Source organism: Pseudophryne corroboree, chromosome 9 (assembly GCF_028390025.1).
Source record: "Pseudophryne corroboree isolate aPseCor3 chromosome 9, aPseCor3.hap2, whole genome shotgun sequence".
Taxonomy (NCBI): Eukaryota; Metazoa; Chordata; class Amphibia; order Anura; family Myobatrachidae; genus Pseudophryne; species Pseudophryne corroboree.
Window position 1 is genome coordinate 219999962 of NC_086452.1, and position 17786 is coordinate 220017747.

Consider the following 17786-nt stretch of genomic DNA (forward strand, 5'->3'; position numbering starts at 1 on the left):
AGGCAGTGGCAGTGGATGCACTGGTAACACCTTGGGTGTTCAAGTCAGTGTGTGTTCCCTCCACTTCCTCTGATACCAAGGGTTCTTCAACTCGTGAGAAGAACGAAGGTTCTGGCAATCCTCATTGCTCCGGACTGGCCAAGGAGGGCTTGGTACGCAGACCTGCTGGATATTCTGCTGGAAGATCCACAGACTTTACCTCTTCGGGAGGATCTGCTTCTGCAGGGTCCGTTCGCTTATCAAGACTTACCGCGGCTTCGTTTGACGGCATGGCGGTTGAACGCCATATCTTAGCTCGGAAGGGTATCCCGAGTGAGGTCATTCCTACCCTGATACAGGCCAGGAAGGGGGTAACGTCTAAGCATTACCATCGCATTTGGAAGAAATATGTTTCTTGGTGTGAGACCAAGAAGTTTCCGGCGGTGGAGTTTCAACTTGGTCATTTTCTCCTTTTTCTGCAGACAGGGGCTGAGACTGGGCTCCATCAAGGTCCAGATCTCTGCTTTGTCCATCTTCTTCCAAAAGCAATTGGCTGTTCTTCCTGAGGTTCAGACCTTTTTGAAAGGGGTTCTGCACATCCAGCCTCCCTTTGTGGCGCCTACGGCTCCATGTGATCTTGATGTGGTGTTGCAGTTCCTACAATCTGCTTGGTTTGAGCCTCTACAGGAGGCTGATCTCAAGTTTCTCATGTGGAAGGCGGTCACCTTGTTGGCATTGGCTTCTACACGACGCTTGTCGGAATTGGGGGCTTTATCTTGTAAAAGCCCCTATCTGATCTTCCATGAAGACAGGGCAGAACTTAGGACTCGTCCACAGTTGCTGCTTAAGGTTGTGTCGGCTTTCCACATCAACCAGCCTATTGTGGTGCCAGTGGCTACTGACTCCTCAATTACTTCAAAGGCCTTGGATGTAGTGAGGACTTTGAAGATTTACGTGAAGAGGACGGCTCATCATAGGAAAAATGACTCTCTGTTTGTCCTCTATGATCCAAAGAAAACTGGATGTCCTGCTTCTAAGCAGTCGATTTTCATGCTGGATCAGGTTCACTATCCAGCATGCTTATTCCACGGCAGGATTGCCGTGTCCGAAATCCGTAAAGGCCCACTCTACTCGTAAAGTGGGTTCTTCCTGGGCGGCTACCCGGGGTGTCTCGGCGATACAACTCTGCCGAGCAGCTACTTGGTCTGGGTCGAACACGTTTGCCAAGTTTTCCAAGTTCGATACTTTGGCCTCTGATGACCTCAAGTTTGGTCAGGCAGTGTTGCAGGAGCCTCCGCGCTCTCCCTCCCGTACTGGGAGCTTTGGTACATCCCCATGGTACTAATATGGACCCCAGCATCCTCTAGGACGTTAGAGAAAATAGGATTTTGGTTACCTACCGGGTAAATCCTTTTCTCGTAGTCCATAGAGGATGCTGGGTGCCCGCCCAGCGCTTCGTTTTCCTGCATTGGTTTTATAGTTCAGTGTTACCTGGTTTTCCTAGGTAAGTTCTGTGTTATTTACAGTTTCAGCTGTTGCTGAGTTGTTCCGGCATGTTGGCCAGTGTTTCATGTTTATGTGAGCTGGTATGAATCTCGCCACTATCTGTGTAATTCCTTCTCTCGAAGTATGTCGTCTCCTCGGGCACAGTTTCTAGACTGAGTCTGGTAGGAGGGGCATAGAGGGAGGAGCCAGCCCACACTATTAAACTCTTAAAGTGCCAATGGCTCCTGGTGGACCCGTCTATACCCCATGGTACTAATATGGACCCCAGCATCCTCTACGGACTACGAGAAAAGGATTTACCGGTAGGTAACCAAAATCCTATTTTTTTTTTTACCTTTTTCATACCTAACAATTCACGCGGACTACGATTGGGAATATTAACCTGTGTTACGAGCGCAGCACCAGCGGAGTGAGGCACCTTGCCGAGGGGACAGAGTGCACTAATTGGGGTTCCCGGTCACCTTATGGAGAAAATTACACCAAAAAAAGATAAAAAACTCATGTAGACCTTTTGACCTGTCGACCTAGAGACCCTGTCGACCTATAGACCCCATCGACCTAGTTACTGTCGACTAATAGTGGTCGACCTAGTCACTGTTGACCTTGCATAATACACCACATCCAGCTACCTCATTGCACCTCTTCTTCTTCTTCTTTGCATTATATGCTCTTTGGTTCCTAGTTTTTAAATCTGCCATCCTGTCTGACACTGTAGTGCCACTCCTAGATGGGCCAGGTGTTTTTGCCACCCACTTGGGTCGCTTAGCTTAGTCATCCAGTGACCTTGGTGCAACCTTTAGGCCTAAAAACAATATTGGGAGGTGTGAGGTGTTCAGAATAGACTGGAAATGAGTGGAAATTAATGTTATTGAGGTTAATAATACCGTAGGATCAAAATGACCTCCAAATTCTGTGATTTTAGCTGTTTTTATGTTTTTTCAAAAATCATTCAGATCCAAAACCCGAAAGGGGGGTTTTGGCAAAACCAATCCAGATCCAAAATACGAGCGGGGATCCATATCCAAAACCGAAACACAAAACCCGAAAAAAGTGCCCGCCGCACATCTCTAGTTATTATACTTGTGTATCTGCAAGTAAATATTATATTATTTCCATGTATCTCTAGACAAGCCCTCAGGATCTGCAGAATCTGTGGAGTCTTATAAATAAATAATGATGATGAGAAATGAAAGTAAACAGTGGAAATCTAATAAAAAATCAATTTACCTGAAAACACATGAGGGTTTTGCTGTCTTCTGACCAGTAATTAAATGCTGCCAAAGACAAAACATGAGTACTAACAATAAGAAACATAAGAACATGTGTTCGTCTACAGAGAGTAAGTGATGTATATTGGTTATGCATTGTGTATAGTGAGTGAAGAGATGGCTGTATAACGGGGACAGTGAGTAAAGAGAGGAGCTTGTGTATCGGGGAAATTAGTAAAGAGTGTTATGAGTACTGGGAAGAAGAAGTTTGTGGGGGGCTGTGTATCAGGGTGATAGAGTGAAAAGGGAGATGTGTATTGGCGAGAGAAAGTACATAAGGGGCTATGTATTGGGGTGATACAGTGAAAAGGGAGGTGTGTATTGGGGAAAGTGAGTAAAGCATACCTTCCAACATGCTTTGATCCAAAGTCACGACTTTTCAATGCCATACCTGCGAGTCACGCCAATCCATTTCCAGTTGGGTGCAAGCCGAGCACTCTGGGAGCTATGCCCCCAGTCCTTGCCTCCAATGAGTTTATGCAGTTCACATATGTATGGTATCTATTCAATGCTTGCTCTGCTAAGTAGAGCATAGGATGACAGGAGACCTCCCAACATTCCCTCACTATGGGACACTGTGGTGGGATGGTAGGAGAGTGCCCATAAAGTGGGACTGTCCCACCAGAATCAGGTTAGGAGGCTATGTATTGGGAACATAGGCGTGCACACGGGGGGGGGGGGGGGGGGGGGTGCCTGTTGCAGCATAGTGATCAATGGCCATTCTGTGCCATGGCCCGGCCACCGCCTCCTGCCCGCCGCAACCGGACAGACTGTCAGTGGTTCAGACAGTGCTCTGTCTGCACTATTGGCAGGCGGCCACACTGGGTACATGGATGCATCCCCCCGGCTCCGCCTCGCAATGTGACGTTATGATGTCACACCGCGCTCCTTCCCTCCCCCCCCAATCTCAGTCTCTCTTCTCTCACCTGTGCTCCAATACTCAGGTGCTGCGGCCACCACGCCCGCGCCACAGACAGCATTCCTCTAATGAGTATTCGGAGCCGGAGTACACACATTCAGCAGAAGAAAACAAGAGGGAGTGGGAGAGACAGTTCACTGAGGACTCGGAGTGTGTGTCACTGAGGCAGTAAGTCTGTGTGTGAAATGCACAGTGCTGCAGCCTGCTCCTGCAGGGAAAAGAGAGGGGGCCAGGCCAGCTCAGCCAGGGGCAATAAAATAACATGAATAAATGTAGTGAAGTTACAAACAAAAAAAGAGAGAGATCTGAGGGTGGACTCAGGGAAAAAAAAGAAAAAGAAAAGAAGGGTTACAAAAATATATTATCCAGAGAGCCAAACACTCAGTAGTTTCCTGAGTGCACCTATAGATCTCATTCTTTCCTTTTTTGTAACTTACTGTATTTGGTCAGGTCAGACAGGGAGCATAACAGCCTCATACTGTGTGACGCAGGGACGTGCAGTGAGCTAAATGGCTCAGGAGGCACTGTCTAACCCCATAGCCAGATTTACATGCAATATATGAGCCAAAGGGTACATCTGGGCATTATACACAGGTGCAGCAGTATAAACTCCTGGAAATCTGGTGAGTTTTGATTAGTGATGTGTGGAAAGGATACACAGGTGAGGCACTGTCCCACCTGCCATAGACTTTTTACTCCAGAGTCTGGGCTATAAAAATTATTAGAATTACAAAGAAGATATTTCAAACAGATTATCAGTATTTTTCATATATTTTATTCAGTCAAAACTCTGGTTTAAACGTAAGTATGACAGGAAAGGCTCTGCCTCACCTGCGTCACCCTACCACACGTCACTGGTGTGACGTAATGTGAATTGTGGCTCATACTGTGTGGCGTAATGTGGATTTGTCTCATACTGTGTGGCGTAATGTGAATTCGACTCATACTGTGTGGCCTAATGAGAATTTGACTCATACTGTGTGGCCTAATGAGAATTCGACTCATAATGTATGGCCTAATGAGAATTTGATTCATACTGTGTGACGTAATGTAAATTTGTCTCATACTGTGTGGCATAATGTGAATTCTGGCTCATACTATGTGGCATAATGTGAATTTTGGCTCATACTGTGTGGCATAATGTGAATTTCGGCTCATACTGTGTGGCATAATGTGAATTTCGGCTCATACTGTATGGCGTAATGTGAATAAGGGGCACTACTGTCAGTAGCTGGTGAGCATGGGGCATGTGTGACAAATGCTGGTGTCCTGCAGAGTTGAAGTCTCATGGCATAGACAGAGGCAAATGTAGCTCTGATGGCATATGTGTACATTTTAACTTTACTTGTGTTATATTAAAACTCAAATGTTGGGCCCCCTAAATCTCCTGTACTTTTCAGAGTGGCCCACTCAAAATCAGGGTGTAGGTTCTGGGGGGTGCAAGGGGTGGGGTGTGTAAGGGGAGGAGGGAAATGAATATGCACTTAGGCCCCCACTGTATAGTTCCGCCACTGGGTCAGGGATAGGTTGGGGAAGTGTAAGCAGCGATAGGGTGCAGCGGCAGCTAGGACTCAGGGTTATGCCATAGCAGTACCGACCAGTGGTCGCACCATTATGTTTCATTTTATTTCTCTGGTGTGTATTATATCTAGTTTATTATTAGGAAGGAACTAGAGAGAAATTAGATAAAGCCATGTGCTTTTACTGAGAGAATATAAAATAGTGCTAGACATGTCCCTGGGCGGTGCTGGACACGCCCTAAAGGTGGTTCTAGAGACGCCCCTCCGGCGGTGCACCCCCTAATAAAATTAGCTGCGTACGCCTATGATTGGGAACAGTGAGTGTAGTTGAGAAAGAGCATAATGATAGGGGACTGTGTATTGGGAAAAGCGAGTGAAGACAGATGTATACTGTATATACACTAGTGATGAGCGGGTTCGGATCCTCGGGATCCGAACCCGCCAGAACTTCACCTTTTTTTTCACGGGTCCGAGCGACTCGGATCCTCCCGCCTTGCTCGGTTAACCCGAGTGCGCCCGAACGTCATCATCCCGCTGTCGGATTCTCGCGAGATTCGGATTCTATATAAGGAGCCGCGCGTCGCCGCCATTTTCACACGTGCATTGAGATTGATAGGGAGAGGACATGGCTGGCGTCCTCTCCGTTATAGTAGAAAAGACTGAGTGACTTATAATTGTGGGGAGGATTGAGGACGGGGAGCAGCTGTTAGGGAGTACAGTGCAGGGTTTTGATTATACCACCAGTGAGTTTAATCCGTTGTTTCTCTGCCTGAAAAAAAACGCTCCACCATATCTGTGCTCACTCAGTGTGCTGCACTACTGCATATATCTGTGCTGAGTGCACTGCTCACACTGCCTAATTGTGGGGACTGGGGAGCAGTTATAGCAGGAGTACAGTGCACAGTTTTGCTGACAGTGACCACCAGTCCAGTATACGTTTGTCTGCCTGAAAAACACTCCTGTGGTGGCTTTTTTTTTCTTCATACTAGTTTAGCAGTCTGCTGACAGTGCCCACCAGGTCCGTTATTATTATACAGTATATTATATATATATATAGCAGTACGGTAGGCCACGGCTGTACCTACCTCTGTGTCGTCAGTGCACTCGTCGTCCATAAGTAATATAATACTATACTATAGTATCCATCCATCTACATTGTATACCTGTGGTGGCTTTTTTTTTCTTCATACTAGTTTAGCAGTCTGCTGACAGTGTCCACCAGGTCCGTTATTATTATTATTATACAGTATATTATATATATATATATATATATAGCAGTACGGTAGGCCACGGCTGTACCTACCTCTGTGTCGTCAGTGCACTCGTCGTCCATAAGTAATATAATACTATACTATCCATCCATCTACATTGTATACCTGTGGTGGTTTTTTTTTTCTTCATACTAGTTTAGCAGTCTGCTGACAGTGTCCACCAGGTCCGTTATTATTATTATACAGTATATTATATATATATATATATATATATAGCAGTACGGTAGGCCACGGCTGTACCTACCTCTGTGTCGTCAGTGCACTCGTCGTCCATAAGTAATATAATACTATACTATCCATCCATCTACATTGTATATAACCTGTGGTGTTTTTTTTTTCTTCATACTAGTTTAGCAGTCTGCTGACAGTGTCCACCAGGTCTGTTATTATTATACAGTATATTATATATATATATATATATATATATAGCAGTACGGTAGGCCACGGCTGTACCTACCTCTGTGTCGTCAGTGCACTCGTCGTCCATAAGTAATATAATACTATACTATCCATTAGTGATGAGCGGGTTCGGTTTCTCGGAAACCGAACCCCCCCCGAACTTCAGCCTTTTTACACGGGTCCGAGGCAGACTCGGATCTTCCCGCCTTGCTCGGCTAACCCGAGCGCGCCCGAACGTCATCATCCCGCTGTCGGATTCTCGCGAGGCTCGTATTCTATCGCGAGACTCGGATTCTATATAAGGAGCCGCGCGTCGCCGCCATTTTCACACGTGCATTGAGATTGATAGGGAGAGGACGTGGCTGGCGTCCTCTCCGTTTAGATAGAGAGTGAGACACTTGATTTACTGGAGCATTAGGAGTACTCAGAGAGTGCAGAGTTTTGCTGATAGTTATACTAGTGACCACCAGTTTTATTTATTATTTAATATAATCCGTTCTCTGCCTGAAAAAAAACGATACACAGTCACATACCATATCTGTGCTCAGCCTCAGTGTGCTGCATGATAATATCATCTATGTATATCTGACTGTGCTGAGTAGTGCTCACTGCTCACACAGCTTAATTGTGGGGGAGACTGGGGAGCAGTTATAGCAGGAGTACATATTTAACAGTGCACACTTTTGCTGCCAGAGTGCCAGTGTGACTGACCAGCAGTGACCACCAGTATATTGTCTGCCTGAAAAAGTTAAACACTCGTGTGGTGTTTTTTTTTTTTATTCTATAAACGCATTCTGCTGACAGTGTCCAGCAGGTCCGTCATTCATTATATTTCTATCTTCTTCATACTAGTAGTTTAGGAGTCTGCAGTGCTGACAGTGTCCAGCAGGTCCGTCATTATATAATATATACCTGTCCTGCAGTAGTGATATATATATATTTTTTATATCATTATCATCCAGTCTATACTAGCAGACGCAGTACGGTAGTCCACGGCTGTAGCTACCTCTGTGTCGGCAGTCGCTCGTCCATAATTGTATACCTACCTGTGGTGGGTTTTTTTTTTTCTATCTTCTTCATACTAGTAGTTTAGGAGTCTGCAGTGCTGACAGTGTCCAGCAGGTCCGTCATTATATAATATATACCTGTCCTGCAGTAGTGATATATATATATTTTTTATATCATTATCATCCAGTCTATACTAGCAGACGCAGTACGGTAGTCCACGGCTGTAGCTACCTCTGTGTCGGCACTGGCAGTCGCTCGTCCATAATTGTATACCTACCTGTGGTGTTTTTTTTTTTTCTATCTTCTTCATACTAGTAGTTTAGGAGTCTGCAGTTCTGACAGTGTCCAGCAGGTCCGTCATTATATAATATATACCTGTCCTGCAGTACTGATATATATATATTTTTTTATATCATTATCATCCAGTCTATACTAGCAGACGCAGTACGGTAGTCCACGGCTGTAGCTACCTCTGTGTCGGCACTGGCAGTCGCTCGTCCATAATTGTATACCTACCTGTGGTGGTTTTTTTTTTTTCTATCTTCTTCATACTAGTAGTTTAGGAGTCTGCAGTGCTGACAGTGTCCAGCAGGTCCGTCATTATACAATATATACCTGTCCTGCAGTAGTGATATATATATTTTTTTTATATCATTATCATCCAGTCTATACTAGCAGACGCAGTACGGTAGTCCACGGCTGTAGCTACCTCTGTGTCGGCAGTCGCTCGTCCATAATTGTATACCTACCTGTGGTGGGTTTTTTTTTTTTCTATCTTCTTCATACTAGTAGTTTAGGAGTCTGCAGTGCTGACAGTGTCCAGCAGGTCCATCATTATACAATATATACCTGTCCTGCAGTAGTGATATATATATATTTTTTATATCATTATCATCCAGTCTATACTAGCAGACACAGTACGGTAGTCCACGGCTGTAGCTACCTCTGTGTCGGCAGTCGCTCGTCCATAATTGTATACCTACCTGTGGTGGGGTTTTTTTTTCTATCTTCTTCATACTAGTAGTTTAGGAGTCTGCAGTGCTGACAGTGTCCAGCAGGTCCGTCATTATACAATATATACCTGTCCTGCAGTAGTGATATATATATATTTTTTATATCATTATCATCCAGTCTATACTAGCAGACGCAGTACGGTAGTCCACGGCTGTAACTACCTCTGTGTTGGCAGTCGCTCGTCATCCATAAGTATACTAGTATCCATCCATCTCCATTGTTTACCTGAGGTGCCTTTTAGTTGTGCCTATTAAAATATGGAGAACAAAAATGTTGAGGTTCCAAAAATAGGGAAAGATCAAGATCCACTTCCACCTCGTGCTGAAGCTGCTGCCACTAGTCATGGCCGAGACGATGAAATGCCATCAACGTCGTCTGCCAAGGCCGATGCCCAATGTCATAGTACAGAGCATGTAAAATCCAAAACACCAAATATCAGTGAAAAAAGGACTCAAAAATCTAAAATAAAATCGTCGGAGGAGAAGCGTAAACTTGCCAATATGCCATTTACCACACGGAGTGGCAAGGAACGGCTGAGGCCCTGGCCTATGTTCATGGCTAGTGGTTCAGCTTCACATGAGGATGGAAGCACTCAGCCTCTCGCTAGAAAAATGAAAAGACTTAAGCTGGCAAAAGCACAGCAAAGAACTGTGCGTTCTTCGAAATCACAAATCCACAAGGAGAGTCCAATTGTGTCGGTTGCGATGCCTGACCTTCCCAACACTGGACGTGAAGAGCATGCGCCTTCCACCATTTGCACGCCCCCTGCAAGTGCTGGAAGGAGCACCCGCAGTCCAGTTCCTGATAGTCAGATTGAAGATGTCAGTGTTGAAGTACACCAGGATGAGGAGGATATGGGTGTTGCTGGCGCTGGGGAGGAAATTGACCAGGAGGATTCTGATGGTGAGGTGGTTTGTTTAAGTTAGGCACCCGGGGAGACACCTGTTGTCCGTGGGAGGAATATGGCCATTGACATGCCTGGTGAAAATACCAAAAAAATCAGCTCTTCGGTGTGGAAGTATTTCAACAGAAATGCGGACAACATTTGTCAAGCCGTGTGTTGCCTTTGTCAAGCTGTAATAAGTAGGGGTAAGGACGTTAACCACCTCGGAACATCCTCCCTTATACGTCACCTGCAGCGCATTCATCATAAGTCAGTGACAAGTTCTAAAACTTTGGGCGACAGCGGAAGCAGTCCACTGACCAGTAAATCCCTTCCTCTTGTAACCAAGCTCACGCAAACCACCCCACCAACTCCCTCAGTGTCAATTTCCTCCTTCCCCAGGAATGCCAATAGTCCTGCAGGCCATGTCACTGGCAATTCTGACAAGTCCTCTCCTGCCTGGGATTCCTCCGATGCATCCTTGCGTGTAACGCCTACTGCTGCTGGCGCTGCTGTTGTTGCTGCTGGGAGTCGATGGTCATCCCAGAGGGGAAGTCGTAAGACCACTTTTACTACTTCCACCAAGCAATTGACTGTCCAACAGTCCTTTGCGAGGAAGATGAAATATCACAGCAGTCATCCTGCTGCAAAGTGGATAACTGAGGCCTTGGCATCCTGGGCGGTGAGAACTGTGGTTCCGGTATCCATCATTACTGCAGAGCCAACTATAGACTTGTTTGAGGTACTGTGTCCCCGGTACCAAATACCATCTAGGTTCCATTTCTCTAGGCAGGCGATACCGAAAATGTACACAGACCTCAGAAAAAGACTCACCAGTGTACTAAAAAATGCAGTTGTACCCAATGTCCACTTAACCACGAACATGTGGACAAGTGGAGCAGGGCAGACTGAGGACTATATGACTGTGACAGCCCACTGGGTAGATGTATTGACTCCTGCCGCAAGAACAGCAGCGGCGGCACCAGAAGCAGCATCTCGCAAACGCCAACTCTTTCCTAGGCAGGCTACGCTTTGTATCACCGCTTTCCAGAATACGCACACAGCTGAAAACCTCTTACGGCAACTGAGGAAGATCATCGCAGAATGGCTTACCCCAATTGGACTCTCTTGTGGATTTGTGGCATCGGACAACGCCAGCAATATTGTGTGTGCATTAAATCTGGGCAAATTCCAGCACGTCCCATGTTTTGCACATACCTTGAATTTGGTGGTGCAGAATTATTTAAAAAACGAGAGGGGCGTGCAAGAGATGCTGTCGGTGGCCAGAAGAATTGCAGCACACTTTCGGCGTACAGGCACCACGTACAGAAGACTGGAGCACCACCAAAAACGCCTGAACCTGCCCTGCCATCATCTGAAGCAAGAAGTGGTAACGAGGTGGAATTCAACCCTCTATATGCTTCAGAGGTTGGAGGAGCAGCAAAAGGCCATTCAAGCCTATACAACTGAGCACGATATAGGAGGTGGAATGCACCTGTCTCAAGCGCAGTGGAGAATGATTTCAACGTTGTGCAAGGTTCTGCAACCTTTTGAACTTGCCACACGTGAAGTCAGTTCAGACACTGCCAGCCTGAGTCAGGTCATTCCCCTCATCAGGCTTTTGCAGAAGAAGCTGGAGACATTGAAGGAGGAGCTAACACAGAGCGATTCCGCTAGGCATGTGGGACTTGTGGATGGAGCCCTTCATTCGCTTAACAAGGATTCACGGGTGGTCAATCTGTTGAAATCAGAGCACTACATTTTGGCCACCGTGCTCGATCCTAGATTTAAAACCTACCTTGGATCTCTCTTTCCGGCAGACACAAGTCTGCAGGGGTTCAAAGAACTGCTGGTGAGAAAATTGTCAAGTCAAGCGGAACGCGACCTGTCAACATCTCCTCCTTCACATTCTCCCGCAACTGGGGGTGCGAGGAAAAGGGTCAGAATTCCGAGCCCACCCGCTGGCGGTGATGCAGGGCAGTCTGGAGCGACTGCTGATGCTGACATCTGGTCCGGACTGAAGGACCTGACAACGATTACGGACATGTCGTCTACTGTCACTGCATATGATTCTCTCCCCATTGAAAGAATGGTGGAGGATTATATGAGTGACCGCATCCAAGTAGGCACGTCAGACAGTCCGTACTTATACTGGCAGGAAAAAGAGGCAATTTGGAGGCCCTTGCACAAACTGGCTTTATTCTACCTAAGTTGCCCTCCCACAAGTGTGTACTCCGAAAGAGTGTTTAGTGCCGCCGCTCACCTTGTCAGCAATCGGCGTACGAGGTTACATCCAGAAAATGTGGAGAAGATGATGTTCATTAAAATGAATTATAATCAATTCCTCCGTGGAGACATTGACCAGCAGCAATTGCCTCCACAAAGTACACAGGGAGCTGAGATGGTGGATTCCAGTGGGGACGAATTGATAATCTGTGAGGAGGGGGATGTACACGGTGATATATCGGAGGATGATGATGAGGTGGACATCTTGCCTCTGTAGAGCCAGTTTGTGCAAGGAGAGATTAATTGCTTCTTTTTTGGTGGGGGTCCAAACCAACCAGTCATTTCAGTCACAGTCGTGTGGCAGACCCTGTCACTGAAATGATGCGTTGGTTAAAGTGTGCATGTCCTGTTTATACAACATAAGGGTGGGTGGGAGGGCCCAAGGACAATTCCATCTTGCACCTCTTTTTTCTTTCATTTTTCTTTGCGTCATGTGCTGTTTGGGGAGTAGTTTTTGGAAGGGCCATCCTGCGTGACACTGCAGTGCCACTCCTAGATGGGCCAGGTGTTTGTGTCGGCCACTTGGGTCGCTTATCTTAGTCACACAGCTACCTCATTGCGCCTCTTTTTTTCTTTGCGTCATGTGCTGTTTGGGGGGTGTTTTTTGGAAGGGCCATCCTGCGTGACACTGCAGTGCCACTCCTAGATGGGCCAGGTGTTTGTGTCGGCCACTAGGGTCGCTTAGCTTACTCACACAGCTACCTCATTGCGCCTCTTTTTTTTCTTCTTTGCGTCATGTGCTGTTTGGGGGGTGTTTTTTGGAAGGGCCATCCTGCGTGACACTGCAGTGCCACTCCTAGATGGGCCAGGTGTTTGTGTCGGCCACTTGGGTCGCTGAGCTTAGTCATCCAGCGACCTCGGTGCAAATTTTAGGACTAAAAATAATATTGTGAGGTGTGAGGTGTTCAGAATAGACTGAAAATGAGTGGAAATTATGGTTATTGAGGTTAATAATACTTTGGGATCAAAATGACCACCAAATTCTATGATTTAAGCTGTTTTTTAGGGTTTTTTGAAAAAAACACCCGAATCCAAAACACACCCGAATCCGACAAAAAAAATTCGGTGAGGTTTTGCCAAAACGCGTTCGAACCCAAAACACGGCCGCGGAACCAAACCCAAAACCAAAACACAAAACCCGAAAAATTTCCGGTGCTCATCACTACTATCCATCCATCTACATTGTATATAACCTGTGGTGGGTTTTTTTTTCTTCATACTAGTTTAGCAGTCTGCTGACAGTGTCCACCAGGTCCGTTATTATTATTGTACAGTATTATATATATATATATATATATATATATATATATAGCAGTACGGTAGGCCACGGCTGTACCTACCTCTGTGTCGTCAGTGCACTCGTCGTCCATAAGTAATATAATACTATACTATCCATCCATCTACATTGTATATAACCTGTGGTGGGTTTTTTTTTCTTCATACTAGTTTAGCAGTCTACTGACAGTGTCCACCAGGTCCGTTATTATTATTATACAGTATATTATATATATATATATATATATATATATATAGCAGTACGGTAGGCCACGGCTGTACCTACTCTGTGTCGTCAGTGCACTCGTCATCCATAAGTAATATAATACTATACTATAGTATCCATCCATCTACATTGTATACCTGTGGTGGCTTTTTTTTTCTTCAAACTAGTTTAGCAGTCTGCTGACAGTGTCCACCAGGTCCGTTATTATTATTATACAGTATATTATATATATATATATATATATATATATATATATAGCAGTACGGTAGGCCACGGCTGTACCTACCTCTGTGTCGTCAGTGCACTCGTCGTCCATAAGTAATATAATACTATACTATCCATCCATCTACATTGTATACCTGTGGTGGCTTTTAGTTGTGCGCATTAAAATATGGAGAACAAAAATGTGGAGGTTAAAAAAATAGGGAAAGATCAAGATCCACTTCCACCTCGTGCTGAAGGTGCTGCCACTAGTCATGGCCGAGACGATGAAATGCCATCAACGTCGTCTGCCAAGGCCGATGCCCAATGTCATAGTACAGAGCATGTAAAATCCAAAACACAAAAGATCAGTAAAAAAATGACCCAAAAATCAAAATTAAAAGCGTCTGAGGAGAAGCGTAAACTTGCCAATATGCCATTTACGACAAGGAGTGGCAAGGAACGGCTGAGGCCCTGACCTATGTTCATGGCTAGTGGTTCAGCTTCACATGAGGATGGAAGCACTCATCCTCTCGCTATAAAAAAGAAAAGACTTAAGCTGGCAAAAGCACAGCAAAGAACTGTGCGTTCTTCGAAATCACAAATCCCCAAGGAGAGTCCAATTGTGTCGGTTGCGATGCCTGACCTTCCCAACACTGGACGGGAAGAGCTTGCGCCTTCCACCATTTGCACGCCCCCTGCAAGTGCTGGAAGGAGCACCCACAGTCCAGTTCCTGATAGTCAAATTGAAGATGTCAGTGTTGAAGTACACCAGGATTAGGATATGGGTGTTGCTGGCGCTGGGGAGGAAATAGACAAGGAGGATTCTGATGGTGAGGTGGTTTATTTAAGTCAGGCACCCGGGGAGACACCTGTTGTCCGTGGGACGAATATGGCCATTGACATGCCTGGTCAAAATACAAAAAAAATCAGCTCTTCAGTGTGGAATTATTTCAACAGAAATGCGGACAACTGGTGTCAAGCCGTGTGTTGCCTTTGTCAAGCTGTAATAAGTAGGGGTAAGGACGTTACCACCTCGGAACATCCTCCCTTATACATCACCTGCAGCGCATTCATAATAAGTCAGTGACAAGTTCAAAAACTTTGGGCGACAGCGGAAGCAGTCCACTGACCAGTAAATCCCTTCCTCTTGTAACCAAGCTCCCGCAAACAACACCACCAACTCCCTCAGTGTCATTTTCCTCCTTACCGAGGAAAGCCAATAGTCCTGCAGGCCATGTCACTGGCAAGTCTGACGAGTCCTCTCCTGCCTGGGATTCCTCCGATGCATCCTTGAGTGTAACGCCTACTGCTGCTGGCGCTGCTGTTGTTGCTGCTGGGAGTCGATCGTCATCCCAGAGGGGAAGTCGGAAGACCACTTGTACTACTTCCAGTGAGCAATTGACTGCCCAACAGTCCTTTGCGAGGAAGATGAAATATCACAGCAGTCATCCTGTTGCAAAGCGGATAACTCAGGCCTTGACAACTATGTTGGTGTTAGACGTGCGTCCAGTATCCGCCGTTAGTTCACGGGGAACTAGAGAATGCTTGAGGTAGTGTGCCCCCGTTACCAAATACCATCTTGGTTCCACTTCTCTAGGCAGGCGATACCGAGAATGTACACGGACGTCAGAAAAAGAGTCACCAGTGTCCTAAAAAATGCAGTTGTACCCAATGTCCACTTAACCACGGACATGTGGACAAGTGGAGCAGGGCAGACTCAGGACTATATGACTGTGACAGCCCACTGGGTAGATGTATTGCCTCCCGCTGCAAGAACAGCAGTGGCGGCACCAGTAGCAGCATCTCGCAAACGCCAACTCGTTCCTAGGCTGGCTACGCTTTGTATCACCGCTTTCCAGAATACGCACACAGCTGAAAACCTCTTACGGCAACTGAGGAAGATCATCGCAGAATGGCTTACCCCAATTGGACTCTCCTGGGGATTTGTGGCATCGGACAACGCCAGCAATATTGTGCGTGCATTAAATCTGGGCAAATTCCAGCACGTCCCATGTTTTGCACATACCTTGAATTTGGTGGTGCAGAATTATTTAAAAAAACGACAGGGGCGTGCAAGAGATGCTGTCGGTGGCCAGAAGAATTGCGGGCCACTTTCGGCGTACAGGCACCGCGTACAGAAGACTGGAGCACCACCAAAAACACCTGAACCTGCCCTGCCATCATCTGAAGCAAGAGGTGGTAACGAGGTGGAATTCAACCCTCTATATGCTTCAGAGGATGGAGGAGCAGCAAAAGGCCATTCAAGCCTATACATCTGCCCACGATATAGGCAAAGGAGGTGGAATGCACCTGTCTCAAGCGCAGTGGAGAATGATTTCAATGTTGTGCAAGGTTCTGCAACCTTTTGAACTTGCCACACGTGAAGTCAGTTCAGACACTGCCAGCCTGAGTCAGGTCATTCCCCTCATCAGGCTTTTGCAGAAGAAGCTGGAGGCATTGAAGGAGGAGCTAAAACAGAGCGATTCCGCTAGGCATGTGGGACTTGTGGATGGAGCCCTTCATTCGCTTAACCAGGATTCACGGGTGGTCAATCTGTTGAAATCAGAGCACTACATTTTGGCCACCGTGCTCGATCCTAGATTTAAAACCTACCTTGGATCTCTCTTTCCGGCAGACACAAGTCTGCAGAGGTTCAAAGACCTGCTGGTGAGAAAATTGTCAAGTCAGGCGGAACGCGACCTGTCAACATCTCCTCCTTCACATTCTCCCGCAACTGGGGGTGCGAGGAAAAGGCTACGAATTCTGAGCCCACCCGCTGGCGGTGATGCAGGGCAGTCTGGAGCGACTGCTGATGCTGACATCTGGTCCGGACTGAAGGACCTGCCAACGATTACTGACATGTCGTCTACTGTCACTGCATATTATTCTCTCACCATTGAAAGAATGGTGGAGGATTATATGAGTGACCGCCTCCAAGTAGGCACGTCAGACAGTCCGTACGTATACTGGCAGGAAAAAGAGGCAATTTGGAGGCCCTTGCACAAACTGGCTTTATTCTACCTAAGTTGCCCTCCCTCCAGTGTGTACTCCGAAAGAGTGTTTAGTGCCGCCGCTCACCTTGTCAGCAATTGGCGTACGAGGTTACTTCCAGAAAATGTGGAGAAGATGATGTTCATTAAAATGAATTATAATCAATTCCTCCATGGAGACATTCACCAGCAGCAATTGCCTCCAGAAAGTACACGGGGACCTGAGATGATGGATTCCAGTGGGGACGAATTAATAATCTGTGAGGAGGGGGATGTACACAGTGAAGGGGGTGATGAATCGGACGATGATGATGAGGTGGACATCTTGCCTCTGTAGAGCCAGTTTGTGCAAGGAGAGATTGATTGCTTCTTTTTTGGTGGGGGCCCAAACCAACCAGTCATTTCAGTCACAGTCGTGTGGCAGACCCTGTGGCTGAAACGATGGGTTCGTTAAAGTGTGCATGTCCTGTTTATACAACATAAGGGTGGGTGGGAGGGCCCAAGGACAATTCCATCTTGCACCTCTTTTTTCTTAAATTTTTCTTTGCGTCATGTGCTGTTTGGGGAGTATTTTTTTTGAAGGGCCATCCTGCCTGACACTGCAGTGCCACTCCTAGATGGGCCAGGTGTTTGTGTCGGCCACTAGGGTCGCTTATCTTATTCACACAGCTACCTCATTGCGCCTCTTTTTTTCTTTGCGTCATGTGCTGTTTGGGGACTATTTTTTTGAAGGGCCATCCTGTCTGACACTGCAGTGCCACTCCTAGATGGGCCAGGTGTTTGTGTCAGCCACTTGGGTCGCTGAGCTTAGTCACACAGCGACCTCATTGCGCCTCTTTTTTTCTTTGCGTCATGTGCTGTTTGGGGAGTATTTTTTTGAAGGGCCATCCTGCGTGACACTGCAGTGCCACTCCTAGATGGGCCAGGTGTTTGTGTCGGCCACTAGGGTCGCTTATCTTATTCACACAGCTACCTCATTGCGCCTCTTTTTTTCTTTGCGTCATGTGCTGTTTGGGGAGTATTTTTTTGAAGGGCCAT